General features: G+C 36.7%; 1 pseudogene; it reads left to right on the top strand.

The window, feature by feature from the left end:
- LOC102886996 overlaps positions 1 to 2,870 on the top strand; it is a 4,175-nt pseudogene extending 1,305 nt beyond the window's left edge.
- The last annotated feature ends 11,970 nt before the right edge of the window (positions 2,871 to 14,840 follow it).

Genomic DNA, 14,840 nt, shown 5'->3' with positions numbered 1-14,840 from the left:
TGGAATAGTCAAGCATTCAGAAAAGTTGAAAGAATAGTTTAATGAACACTCATATACCTTCTTCTTAGATTCAACAATGGTTAATATTTTGCCATATTTGCTTTTTATTCCATCTGGACATTATATATATTTATAACCTTTAAAATTAAGCTGTAGGTATGACATTTTACTCCTAAATATTTCACCAAGCTTGACACTTGTCATGCCCATCAGAAAGTGAGACTTCTTGAGCAGTAAAGTCTTGTTTAGAAAGGATGGGCAAGATGAATTGTCAGCATAACTTCTGGGAGTGGAGGTTTCTATTACTTAGCTAATTCTTACATTGATTCTCTGATAGATGCATGATACCATTTTACAAAACATGCATAATACATTTCATCTTGGTAGTTCTTGCTTCAATAATTTCAAAAGAGACAAGCAAATCTATTTTAATTCTGCACTTCAATGTCCATTTTCTTCATTGTTTACTTCAAAAACACATCTTAGATTATGATGTCCTCTTGCGCATACATACTAGAAGATAGAACTTGCTTTTTTCCTCTTAGCATACTAAGTACTAGCATTATTTTGTAATATGTGTTTGGCACTATTAGGAGAGAGTTAAGATCTTTCATTATTTTACCTGTGACTTGAATCCTAATAAAATACTTTCCAAAGTGAAAGATGTATTAAATGTCACATGAACATTTGCTGATGTTTAAAAGACATCGTTGTACAGTACATTATAATAATGGTTATCTTCTTCAGAAAAATAATATTGCTTTAATGCAATCATAATATCTCTGCAATTTTTAACTGCTGTTTTGTTCCCAGACCATCTTGTACCCAAACACAGAGTTTAGTGCCAGTTAATCAGTGTCTAGATTATAGAAGAGAGAAATTATTCATTGGGAAGCTACAGATGTCCTGTCTTTGTTTTAGAACAGATCAGATAATCTAATTCAAAGTTCTAAAAAGATAGTTCTAAAAAGATAGTTCTAAAAAGTTTTTGACAGACAGATGAGATATGAACTCAATGAAGCAGCTACTGAGCAACGCTCTCTAATATGTCAAACCCCTCTCTGGCACTTTCCTTTTTTTCTCTCAACTCCCTATTCCTCACAATAGGTCAACATGTGGTATCCATAACAGATCCTCAACAATAATGGTCTAAAATCAGACAAAAGCCATTGTAATTGGACAATAATGGTATATAAAACAAAGTAGGAGCTAGCTGTTTTAGGTAAAAAGTGGTTAGGCTGTATATCGACTATCTAGGAACCTGGCTCTGCATTGTGTGTCTTGCTGCAATTCAGGTAGACATTCTAGTTCAGGTTGTCAAAGTTCTGGGTACCTAAGGATAACTGAGTACCTGTCAAATGCCAATTCCTTGGTCCTGATCCTAGAGATTTTAATTTGACAGATCTGGGGTAGGGCCCAGGAATCTTCATTATACTTAGTTCTCCTATGTAATTCTGATGCAGGCTGAGATGGAACATACTTTGACCTATGCTGTTTCCAGCACCTAAGATGGTATGAGGTTGGGTCATTGCTCAGCCTGATCCATTGTATGTGAGCTGATTTAATGCTTGTCTTTGCTTAGCACTGGTTGACTAGTGCTAATGGTCTCCATCCCATTTAAGATACAGTCACTGGTCAGAAGGAACAAAGGACTCATCTCCTGTAACTAAGAACCATTGTGTGGGTTGACTCTGAAAAAGATACTTTTTTCTCCCGTCAACCCTGAAATAAGCATATGACAGGACATGTGCCTAGTAGTATTTTAATAAGTAGTATTTAAATCTGTGTGTGGATGTGTGTGCGTGCGTGCACACGCACACGCACATGCGTACACAGCTATTGGACCAAGATTAGTCTTTCATGGGTCTGCCTTACACTCCTGATACAGTTCTGCTATAACGTGACATATGACTTCATAAAAATCACCATGCTGTACACAATAGTGCAATAAAAACCACAGAACTTAAGAGAAAAGATGGGATTAGAGAGACAACACTCAGAAACTTCATCAGAGAAACACTAAAAAAAGATATAGGAACCTAATACAAATGCTAGCACAATTTCATACATGTTAAATGGTTAAGAAATTCATAAGTAGTCTCTTTTCTGGCTGAAACTGTGGAGTATATAGAAGAGATGAAAAAAGAAGTTTCCTGCTGTGCCAGAAACCATTAAGAAAAAGCAAAGGAATTTTGCAGAGGTAAAGTAAAGATCAAGCACCTGAGAAACAAGGTTGCCCCCAAAATGCTTCAAAAGGCAAGGAGGAAGCTTATCCATGAAAAGGCTAAGTGCTATAATAAGGAAAACAGACACGTGTATAGAAGTGAGATTTGAATGGTGAAGATGGCAAGAAAAGCAGGAAACTTCTAGTAACTGTGGAACCCAAATGAAATTTGTCTTCAAGATCAGAAGTATCAACAATGTGAGCCCAAAGATCCAAAAAGTGTTGCAGCTTCTTCGCCTGTGTCAGCATTTCGGTGACACTTTTGTTAAACCCAAAGTGGCTTCAGTCAACATGGGGGCACCCAAACATGAAATCAGTAAATGAATTGATCTACAAGTACAGTAAAAGCAAAATCAACAAGAAGCTAATTGTCCTGACAGATAACACTTTGATTGCTAGATTTCTTGGGAAATAGGGTATTATCTGAATGGAGGATCTGGTTTGTGAGACCTGTACTACTGAGAAATGCTTCAAAGAAGCAAACAATTTCCTGTGGCCCTTCAAATTATCTTCTCCATAAGGTGGAATGAAGAAAAAGACCAGGCATTTTGTAGAAGGTGGAGATGCTGGCAACAAGGAAGACAAGATCAACAGGCTTGTTAGAAGGATGAACCAAAGGCATTATTTTTATAATCTGATCGGTTAATAAACAGCTTTCAAGTCAAAAAAAAAAAAAGGAAATTCATAAATAATACAATAAATATGACACTTTACCATAAAAAGACTTGAAATTTGTTTGAAGAAGTGAGCATTGGAAGGGTTATAGCTTATTATAAGGTTGTAGAAAGGTAAGTTATCTAAAATCAGAGGAAAAATTGTAATACTTTGTAATTCCAGTTGTGAATGGGCTCAGCTCATAACACGTGCAGTGATCTGAGGTAGCTGGTCCATATTTGAGGTGTGTATATGTGTGCATGCATGCACATGCACATTTTGTGTATTCCCAGGGAGCTCAGTTCAGCTAGGTGCAGTTTTCAGCTTTCATCTAGTGTTTCTTGCTCGTGAGATCTCACAAAGGCAAAGGTATATTTTCATTACGCTCATATTGTTTCCTAATATATCAATCACATTGGAACAAATTTGTGTTTTCAAGACAAGCATAATAGCAGAACTGACATACCTATAAGGAATTCACATCAAAGTATTAGTTTCAAGTTACCTAGGCTCTGAGAGTAGTTAGGAGGACCTTACTACCCTACAAGGAGTATTGTCTGTTTAAGAGGGTTTGGGGACTGAAAATATGAAGATAGAGATAATGGTGTTCCCTTCTATCCACATGGCCATGAAGGAACTCAGTGTCCTATAGGTATTATCTTACTCTTTGTTTTCATAGAGTAATCTAGGTTAACAATTACTCAAAGGTTTAGGATAGCTAGATAAACAAATAAAACAAACAAACCAAAAAAACCCCCTAAAAACTCAGTATTAGAGTAAGCTTCAGAGGACTCACTTTTTATCCTTAGTTCTGTAAGCTGTGTGACCTAAGGCAAGTCCTTTTATTTCTCTTGGATTCATTTCCTTCTCTATAAAATAAAGAAACTAGAGTGTATTTCTTCTAAGAGTCTCAACCCCCACTCTGACCTGCTCCAATATTTTGTGACCCCCAAGCCTTCTATGTTAATTAAATGCAGAGAAAAGGAACACTTTCGACCTCTTCAAAAGTCTTCATGAGGCTCAGCAATGTTTTTTCTCATCCCAGGTTGTCTTTCTTGATTATTTCCCAAAGTCAAAATTCCAGGTTGTTATGACCGTCATTTTGTGTCTCCACCAACAGTTGGAATTCAAAGAGGCAGATCAAGTCTGAGCTCACAAAGCTCCTTTATTGATTTTGTTAACAGCTTTATTGAAGTAAAATTTACATATAATAAGCTGTATGTATTTAAAGCATATAATTTGATAAGTTGTGACATATGTATACACCCATGAAACCATCACCACTATCAAGATAATGAATGTAGCCAACACCCTCAAAGGTTTGCTCATGCCCCTTTGTAATTCCTCCCTCCCCTTCTGCTTCTTCTGTCCCCACCATGCCCAGGCAACCACCAATCAGCTCTCTGTCATTATAGACTAGTTTGCATTTTCTAGAATGTTATATGAATGAAATCATACAGTATGTATTACTGTTTTGTCTAGCTTCTTTCACTCAGCGTAATGATTTTGAAATCCACCCATGTTCCTTTTGTTAATAAAAAGGAGTAATAAAAATAAACTAGGTAGTAGTCTATCATACGGATATACCACAATTTGTTTATCCATTTACATGTTGATGGGCATTTAGGTTGTTTCCAGGTTTTTTGCCATTAAAAATAAAACTGCTATAAATATTTTTTGTAAGTCTTTGTGTGGACATATGCTTTCATTTCTCTTGGGTAAATACTTAGTCAAAATGCTAGATCAAATATGGTAAGTGTGTATTCTACTTTTTTAGAAACTACCGAAATGTTTTCCCAAGTGGTTATACCATTTTACATGCCCATCAGCATTATATGAAAATTCCAGTTTTTTACTATCCTTGCTAAAACTCAGTATGGTCACTATTCTTTTCATTTTCACCATTCTAATAGGTATTTATTTAGTGATCTCTCATTGTGGTTTTAATTTGCATTTTCCCAATGACTAAAAATGTTGAGTATTTTCATATGCTCATTTTTCTTCCATATATCTTCTCTTGAAAATACATGTTCAAATATTTTGTCCAGTTTTAAAAACTAGGTAGTTTTTTATGTTTTGAGTTTTCATTAAATTGTGGTAAAATATGTGTAACATAAGATTACCATCTTAACCATTTTTATGTATCCAGTTCAATGGCATTAAGTATTTTCACATTGTTTTGATACTTTCATCACAATCTATCTCCAGAACGCTTTCATTTTGAAAAACTGTAACTCTATACCTATTAAACAATTCTTAACAATGTCCTTCAAAGAACAGAAATTTTTAATTTTGATACAGTCCAATTTATACATTTTTTTCTTTGGTTGGCTTTATATCTAAGGAATTTTTGCCTAATGAGGTCATAGTAATATGAGAATTTCTCTTGTTTTCTAACAGAAATTTTATAGTTCTAGGTTTTATAATTAGGTCTGTAATCCATTTTGAGTTAATTTTTTTAATGATACAAGATATGGATCAGAATTCATTTGTGTGTGTGTGTGTGTGTGTGTGTGTGTGTGTGTGTAAATATTCAATTGCTCTAGCATCATTTGTGGAAAAGGCTATCTTTTCTCCACTGCATTGCTTTTGCCCCTTCGCTAAAAATCAGTTGTTCATATATTTGTAGGTCTCTTTCTGGATTCTCTAGTTTACGTCATTGATCTATATGTCTCTCTTGATGCCACACTGTCTTGATTACTGTAGCTTTATAGGAAGTCTTGGCGTGAGGTAGCATTTGTCCTCCAATTTTTTTTTTTTTTCAAAAACTGTGTGGCTATTCTAAGTCTTTTACATTGCCATATGAATTTTAGAATCAGCTTGTCTATTTCTACAAAAAAAAAGCCCGCTGTGTTTATTTTTATTGGGATTGTGTTGAAACTATAGATGAGTTTGAGAACAGATATCTTAACAACAATGAGTCTTCCATGAACACCAGGGCTCTTCCACTAATTTAACTCTCATAATTTTTCTCAGCAATGTTTTGTAGTTTTCAGTGTACATATCTTGCACATTTTTTCTCAGATTTATCCCTAAGTATTTCATATTTTTTGATGTTATTTTAAATGTTATTTTTAATTTCAATTTTCAGTTGTTCATTGCTAGTATATAAAATTTCTTGCAATTGTTGATGTTTTTTTATGTATTGACTTTGAATCCTACAACACTGTTAAACTCATTTATTAATTCTGGTAGCTTTTAAATGTATTCCTTCTGATTTTCTTAGACAATCATGTCCTCTATTAATAAAGATAGTGTCACTTATTTCTTTCTAGTCTTGCTGCTATCTATCTATCTATCTATCTATCTATCTATCTATTTATTCTTTTAATATCTATGGAATCTGTAGTGATATCACTTCTCTCATTCTTGATATTGGTAATTTGTGTCCTCTTTCTGTTTCTTTTTATGATCAATCGGACTAGTGGTTTATCATTTTTAATCTTTTGGTTTGGTGTTCTCTCTTCCACAAGGTAGCCTCTCACATTTGTGGCACAGATTTGGGATTCTGGATTCTGATGGATGCCACTTTCCTTTGATAGATAAATAGCTTCCGTGAAACTTCCCTGGACGGTAGCAGTGTCCTTCCATTTCAGTATCATAGGCAGAGCAGCTTTGTGAGCTGGCCTTTGTGAGAAGCCCAAATCCTTACCTCTCATCCCCATAAAACCACTAAGACCCCAGTCCTTGGCCTCTGAGACTTATATTGATTTGTCAATATCTTCTTGAGCAGTTTGACTCCAACTCCTATTTTGTGTACCTGGCACCTGGGGATTTCCTTTACTTGATTTCAGGCTTAGTTATGAATTAATTTTTTTTCCTAGATTTTTTTTTAATCAGCAATATTATTGTTTTTTTTAAATCAGCAATATTATTGTCTTTTACATCAGCTCAGTCCAACCTAGTGCTTAGAAATTGGAAGTATATCTTTCTCATCTTGAGTCCTCTTTATCATGGAAGCCAGAGAAGATATGTAGAAAGGATGAACAAATGTTGAATGTATGAATAAATGCGTCATGTACAACTGTGTTGATCCCCTCATCCTAGTCTTGCTTCCCCATAGACTGATGTCCACAGTCATAAAATCTTTGATCATAGAAGGTCTTCTTCATGACCTAAAATGAAATGAGAACAACTAATGTAAAAACCAAGAACTTTCCAAGTTTGTGGGCATCGTCTTACCTATCCAAGATTATAGATACTGACCTGAATATATATGCCTGAGCAGAGATAATGCTCCCTACCCCTGAGAGTGCAGCAGAAAAACAATATGACTATCAGAATTTCACTTGAGGTATCATCTCAGAGGGCCTATGGTGACACTCCCATTGCCATTGAAGGGAGAAGTGAGGGTTCTTGGAGGGGGTGGGCCATGGATTACTGTCATTTATTGGAGGCCTTCCACACTATTGTGTGGATAATGCAGATTCACTTTTGGAATGATAGGAATCAAAAGGATCTAGTCTGGGATCATCCATGATCATCATTCTTCTAATAAGGTATGTCCAAGGTAGGATACTTTGCAGAAAAAGACTATCAGTTTTTCCAAAGTCTGTATGGAAATGGATGCATGAAAATGAAACAGGTCTAACGATTTGTCAGAACTCTGGAGGAGAGTGGACTGGAACAAGCAACTGACATGATGAGTAAAGGGAAGAACTAAACAAATTGGAAACAAGTAATAGAGGAAACAAGTAATACTTGAAGTCTGGGGTCTAAGAGGTGAGTTGCGTTTGGGACCCCTGTTACACAATCTCAGATTGTATACATTTCCTTCATAGTAATCAGTGTCACTACAGTAGAGTAATCATTTGTACAATTATTTGTTAATTGTTTATTTCCTTCACTAAACAGTAAATTCCATAAGGAGATAGACTATATCTGTCTTATTCATCTCAAAGCCTGCAGTGCCAGACATATAGTAAATATTTGTGGAACGAATGAATAGAGTCATGAAGTCATCCTATGTTGAGTCTTTTTACGCAGTCCTTTCCTGAATCTGGATTGAATTCTATGTGGAACCTCCAAACTCACTGACCACCCAGCAGTTCCATTAATAAAGCCAGAGAATGTAAGGTATTGAATGCCAGTCTAAGGAATCGAAACTTAATTTCTCATAGGTAATAATAAGCCATTGATGAATTTTGAACAGAAAACAAATAGGAAGCCTTTGAACAGGGCAATAACACAATATTCTACATTTAAGTCATTGCTTCCCAAATCAGATGGATTGCTAAAATCACCATGGGAAGTTTATTTTAAAATACAAATTTATAAGCTACACTCATTGAGGTCCTAAGTCATTAGAATCTCTTGGAGATCCTGATTTTTCATCCTGATTCATTCTGTACTTAGGGGAGGAAGTTCCCCTAGTAGTGGTGACAACAGTGGTGACTCCCAGGGTCCAGAGGTTAGCAGAGCCATTAACAACATTCAGTTTATAGCAGTGGTGGCGGCAGCAGCACTGGTCTCTAACCAAGCTGGCATGATCTTGGCGGTGGGCCCAGCTGCTTGCCCCACTTGGTTCATACTCCTTTTCTGAGCGAGTTTCTTCAGGTTTTCTGATGATAAATTGCTACTCTGTTTAAACTTATTATCCAAAACCTTTGTTGTTTTCAACAGTCTTCTGACCAATACAAAAACCAAGTGGAGTTTTCAGGAATGTTCAGTCCCTGCTCATTTCCCCCTATCTGCCTGTAACAGAAGAAAACATGCAGATTATCCCTTTGTCCTCTGAGAGAAAGCCTAACTGCTTGATAGCAGAGTCTACCCTTGGCCATGAAATATGCTGGAAAAGGTTCCAAGTGCTAGAATGTAAAAGTGAGATTTACACCAAGCATATCCATCCCCTTTCCCCATCCCCGATGCCTTGCTCCCCACCTTGACATAGATTTATTTGGTGTGGATTACTTACCTAGCCAATCAAAATTCCTCTCAACTTTCTAATGCTTTGGTAAAATCTTGATTCTTTAGCCCCCCACTTCCTCTTGAATTGAATTCCTCAGATTTCAGAAAAGTTGCAGCTGTGAGGCTGCCAAGACATTTTGGGAAGCAAGCAGCTGTCTACTACAGGTTTTAATTCTTTCTATTTGGCATCAGAGGTAACTTGTGTGCCTTTTTTTAAATCCCTGTTTGCCTTAAATAGATTTTAGGAAGAAATGATGTCCCTTAGCTTAGCTGTGGGCCTTCACCCCAAGACAAGAATGTGTAATTACATGGAGTCCTGAGCTTTTGTTTTGACAAGGGCCTTTCTTCTTGTTCTTTACCATTTGTGGGTTCAAGATCTGTAAAGGTATAAATTTTATTTTAAAATCAGCTCATTTGTATTGTTCAAAATATCTCCATTTTGATCTTAAGACTCTAATGACTTGTTTTTTTCCTCTAAGTGAAACTAAATGGGTCACAAGGCACAGCCTGGAGAGGTTAACAAAGATGAAGCTGCTACACACACAGGAAGTAGAAGGCTATGTATGATCTGTTCCAATAGGAAGCATGTACTATGAAACAGCAGGAGCCAGACTTTCATAGAAGATGTTTGTGTAGCAAAGCTCAAGGACTTATCTGTTCTACCACTGACAACTATGGTCACTTACAGGTGACCTTGGAACATGAATTTAGAATGATGGGGAACAATACCAAATTTCACCTAAAACAGTGGTTTAGTGTGTATCAGAATTATCTGATTGTTAGAAATATAGATTTCTAGGTATTGCACCAGAACTGCAGACTTGGAGTATCTAATTCTAGGTAAACATGTGTATGTGTGTGCGTGTGTATGTGTGTGTTGGAGTTATGGGGCTTGGTCATTGTTTTTTTAATTAGCAAAAAGACTTTAATAAGGGCATAACAAGTAAATTGAAAATAAGTAATGATCAATATTGGTTAATGATGTTAATATTGAACAATTGTGAAATATTAACTTTTTTTATTAAATCAAACTTTTTATTTTGAGATAATTATAGATTCATATGCAGCTGTAAGACAATGCTTGTTAATGTTTTGTTAGATTTATATCTAAGTAGTTTATTGGTTTTAGAACAATTCTAAATGGTATTATATTTTTAATTTAAGTGACCATGTGTTTATTGCTAGTATATGGAAATACTATTGATTTTTACATGAGTTTCTTTTATCTTGAGACCTTGATGAACTCAGTTATTAATTCTAGGAGGTCTTTTGTTTTTAGTTCCTTGGGATTTTTCTATGTAGACAATCATGTAAAAGGGACAGTTTTATTCCTTTCCAATTTGGGTGCCTTTTATTTCCTTGCTTTGCCTTACTGCACTGGCTAGAACTTCCAGTACGATATTAAATAAGAGGGTTGAGAGCAAACATCTTTGCCATTCCAATCTTACTGAGAATGCATACAATCTTTCACCATTAAGTATAAAGTAAGTTGTAGGTTTTCCTGTAGATGCTTTTTATGAAGTTGAGAGAATTGCCCTTTATTTCTAGTATAAAGAGTTTTTTTCATTAATGAGTTTATTTCATAAACTTTTTTTTCTGTGTCAGTTGAGATAATCACATGCTTTTTTTTTTCTTTAGCATGTTGATATAGTGGATTACATTGATTGAATTTTGAATGCTAAATCTGCCCTGAATACCTGGAATAAACCCCACCTGGCCTTGATGTATTATTCTTTTAATACATTGTTGGATTTTACTTGCTAAAATTTTGTATCTAATATATAGAGGTTGTGTTTGTGTGTGTTTGGGTAAAGGACATGGTCATTTTTAACAAACATCCTATGTGGCTCTGATATCTGTGATCCCCAGACCACACTTTGAGAGATGTTGAATTGAACTAGAGATAGTACCAACTCTAACAACTAGCTAATGATTTAGGTCAGGCAAAACTAACAGAACTAAGAGAAACAGGTGGTGAGCTAAGTCAGAATTTCCAGTGTCTAGAAGCCCTCATAATGTCCAAGAGATGGAACTGGAAAGTTAAGAGATAAAATAGAATATACTCCTCCTCCAGAGAATGGGGCTGCTGCATAGCAGCTGTGCAGTGCACCTCAGGGATAGGTAGGATGGGCTGTGGGCCACACAGAGAGTGAAGATTGGAGAATTCTGGATAAGAGTTAGAAAACCTCCCTGTCTTACCCCAGTGGTATCCCCAAACTGTCCTAAGCTGAGTTCATGCACTTTGGTCTACCACCGAAGTGGGATAGCACCAACTTCCTATGAACCTTAGGAACTAACTGTGCAAACAAAACCAGTCCCAGGCTTTTCTAGTTGCATTAGGATCAAGAACTTGTTTTGTGTAGAAGAGCCTATTTCTATGATCTCTACTTAACCACTTCAGCTCTGGGGACTAGAGAGACCAGAGTGCCCCTACAGGCCAGAACTGGTTGTGTCAGCAGCTTTCACACCTTGCAAACCTTTAAGTTGCCTGTGGCCCTGGGGAAGATATATAAGTGAGAGTTTTGCAGGGCTCAAATCAGGAACAATTGGGTGGTTGACCCATTCCTGCATGGGGATGTGCTTCCCAAGGGTAGAACAGAGAGCTGTTGGGAACCAGAACAGCCAGCAGATTAGCCTGACCAGTGATGACAGGATTGAGACAACTCTTTCTATCACAGCTATACACATAAGAACCCAGATGCAGGGTTAAAGACCATAAAATGAAAAAAAAAAATACATGAAAGGCTGTGCATGAAAGGGCTATAGTCATCTGGGTACAGTAAAGAGAGCCCTTCAGAATCATTGCCTAAGAATGAATAATAATCACATCACTGCATCATCTTTAACTTACAAAATAGTAATAGGCACTATATGATAAACACTATGTACTACATTATATGTACATCATTTCTAATCTTCATGTAACAAGTAAAATATCATGAACATATTAAACGGATGTATTTTTGTCCTAGGTAATACCTGGTGCCAAGTCATCTTATGGATCCCATTTCTGGAGCCACTCTTGAGGCATTTAGAACATAGAGGTTCATGTCATAGCATAAAGTAGGTCCCACTTCCATCAAATGGTTAGACTATGAAGCCACCTGCTCAAACAAACAAGGAGAATATAACATAGAGAAAGTGAAAAGTTGAAATCCATACCTTTTGCTGTCAGGAGATTTTAAGGGAAAGAAGGGGTATATGTAAAAAGAGAAAGAGAGCTTTTTTCTTTGTTCCTCATGGCTGACACTTGGGATAGAGTTACAAACATCCAGTGGATATAAGAAATATCCAAGGATCCAAAGAATATCAGTCTTGGTGACTTCCTTCCCCACCTGTTTCCTGGACTGGGATTTTTTCTCTATGTCTGGGTAAGGAGGGGTGATTGAAAGGAGCTGTGACTCACTGGGACCCTATAGGAGAGGAACCAGGAGAGTTGTATTCCACCATCATTCTCCTCTCTTCTTCTGATAGCCCTTCAGTGCTTCTCACTGACCAAATACAAGTGGAAGCTGATAAGCAAGGGAGCCGCAGAAGTAGTCTATAGAAGTCTGCCTTGGGACAAAGAGCAGAGCAAAAGAGAGTGTAACAAGACGGAACAAATGGAAGACATGTGGAACACCTGCTTACCTTTATCATCTCTCTCTATAGCCCTCCTATTTCACACACACACACACACACACACACACACTAACAGTTTCTACGTTGAATTATAGTCACTGTGCTCTGGGGTTTTGTATATGTTCCTACTGTCTAAAACATCCTTTCCCTCACCTACACTCATCCTTCCAGTCTCAGTTTAGAATAATTTCCTCCAGGAAGCCCTTCTTGATCCCCAAGCCTGTATGGCTGCCGCTCTTCTACATTCCTACAGTAATTGTGGTTAATATATTTAAAGTGTATATTGTGACAGGCACTGTTCTAAGTAACCCCTAGTAGATATTAACTTACTTATTTCTTAGAACCTTATCAAGAAGGTACTATCATTATTCCCAATTTACAGACAAGAAAACTGAGGCATAGAGAAGTTAACTGATTAAAGTCAGTTAGTGATGGGACCTACATGTAAGTTTGGGCAGACAGGAGCTAGAGCTCAAGCACTAAACTACTGTGCTAAACTGCTTCTGGTCCCAAATTGTACTTAGACCATTCGTAGTGCCTAAACATAGAAAGCATTCAGTAAATACTAGAAAACTTAACTAATTAATTAATCTATTAATTAGGAGTCCTAAGGACTTAGGAATCCTAAGTCATTTTTTTTTTTTTCAGAACATCTGGATGAGCAGGATTTGGTATCTAAGCTTTTGCTTTGTCTCCATTAAATGCTTACATGAGATTTTGTTTTAATGCCCAAGATCTGGCTAAGAACTTCTTATATACCAGAATTTATTATCCTAGTTGCTCCTGGGAGTACATGTGTTCATATGATGAAGGATCTGACAGTACAATTTCTGCGAAAACCATTAATGGTATCCACTTCAGCAATTATATTTATCATTTCCCACCTGGGAATTCAAGCCCTATCCTTTGCTCACTTGGATGTGCAGTAACTTATGGATCTGCTGCTGTGTCTGACGCCACAGTTTCTGCAAAAAACATTAGTGGTGTCTGCCTCAGCAATGAGGTACAGGAATCAGCCCTTAGAAGAAATCAAAGAAAAGAGGAAGGTGGCTATGTAGATGACTTGTGGGAAGATGGTCTAATATACAGGAAGGAAACAGCTTTAAGGGAAAGAATGAAGAAGGCATATTGGATTCGATTAGACAAAGAGTTAAACTGAAATATTGCAAAATGAAGAGAATAAAGAAACTAGAATTTTAGAGTGCACCTTACTTATGACAGGCGCCATGTTTTAAATAATGATTCATTTAATCATTACAACAATCCAGAGATATTTTTCAGTTTACAGGTGAGAAAAGTGAAAGTCAAAGAGGTTAGGTACTTGTCCAAGGTTATCTAAAAGGAGGCCATGCTGGGATTCAAAGCCTGTGTTCTTTCTACTGCTCATAGCCTTCATGATACATAGCTTAGAGCTTCAATGTCTAGTGTGGAGGCCACAACATCACTCACTCACTCATTCATTCATTAATTTATACATGAATATTTATTGAGTGTCTACATTGTGCTGAGCACTGTCATATTACAGTGTGATCCATGGCCTCAAAGCTGACATTAATCATTGTGAAACATGCAATGATAGGATGCTATGGGAGTGCAAGAGCATTTAACCCATCTTGGTGGAGGTGAAAAAAGACATTGACATTAAGGAAGGCTTGACACAAAGGAAGTTAATTTAAATGGAGTCTTGAAAGACTAGTAATTAGCAAGGAAAACAAGTGAGTAGTATATTTCAGGAAGAAGTTACAGCTGATATAAAGGCCTAGGGAGCTCCCAGAACTAAAAGTAGCTCAGCAGGAGGTAAGATGAATGCAAGAGATAAGATGGGGCAAATAAATGGGGTTCCAAATGTGTAGAGTCTTGCGCAATATGTAAAAGATTCTAGATTTTATCTTGAGAACCATGAGAAGACAATGGAGTAACATTATCGGATGTATGTTGGGGAAGGATCACTTGACCGTGGTGTGAAGAATTAGGACAGAATGAAAGCAAATTGATAGCTTGAACTAACATCCTGGCACTAGAGTAGAGAGAAAGATTTACAAGATAATCAAGAAGGCAGAATCAACAGGACTTAGTGATGAAGGGGTTATGATGAATAAGAGAGAGGGGAATTGATTATGATTCCATGGTTTCTGGTTTGGACCACTGAAAGGGGAAGGGTATTGGCATCACTGAAATAGGGAAGGCAGGAAGAGGAAGAGGCTTGGGACAGATTACATTGACCTTAATTGAGGATGTCCAAATGGAAAGTCCCAGTAGGCAGTTAATTATATGGGTCTGGACCTCAGGATGGAGATCTAGACTGAAAAGAACAAATGATCAACATAAAGATCATTGTTTCCAAACTTAGCTACGAATCGGAATTGCCTATGGGGCTTTCTGCAAATAAGATGTCCAATTTCGCCTAAAACCAACTAAATCAAAATTTTCAAGA

Source organism: Pteropus alecto, unplaced genomic scaffold (genome assembly GCF_000325575.1).
Source record: "Pteropus alecto unplaced genomic scaffold, ASM32557v1 scaffold73, whole genome shotgun sequence".
NCBI classification, from domain to species: domain Eukaryota; kingdom Metazoa; phylum Chordata; class Mammalia; order Chiroptera; family Pteropodidae; genus Pteropus; species Pteropus alecto.
Note: the sequence above shows the minus strand (reverse complement) of the source record. Positions and strands in the feature narration are given on the sequence as shown.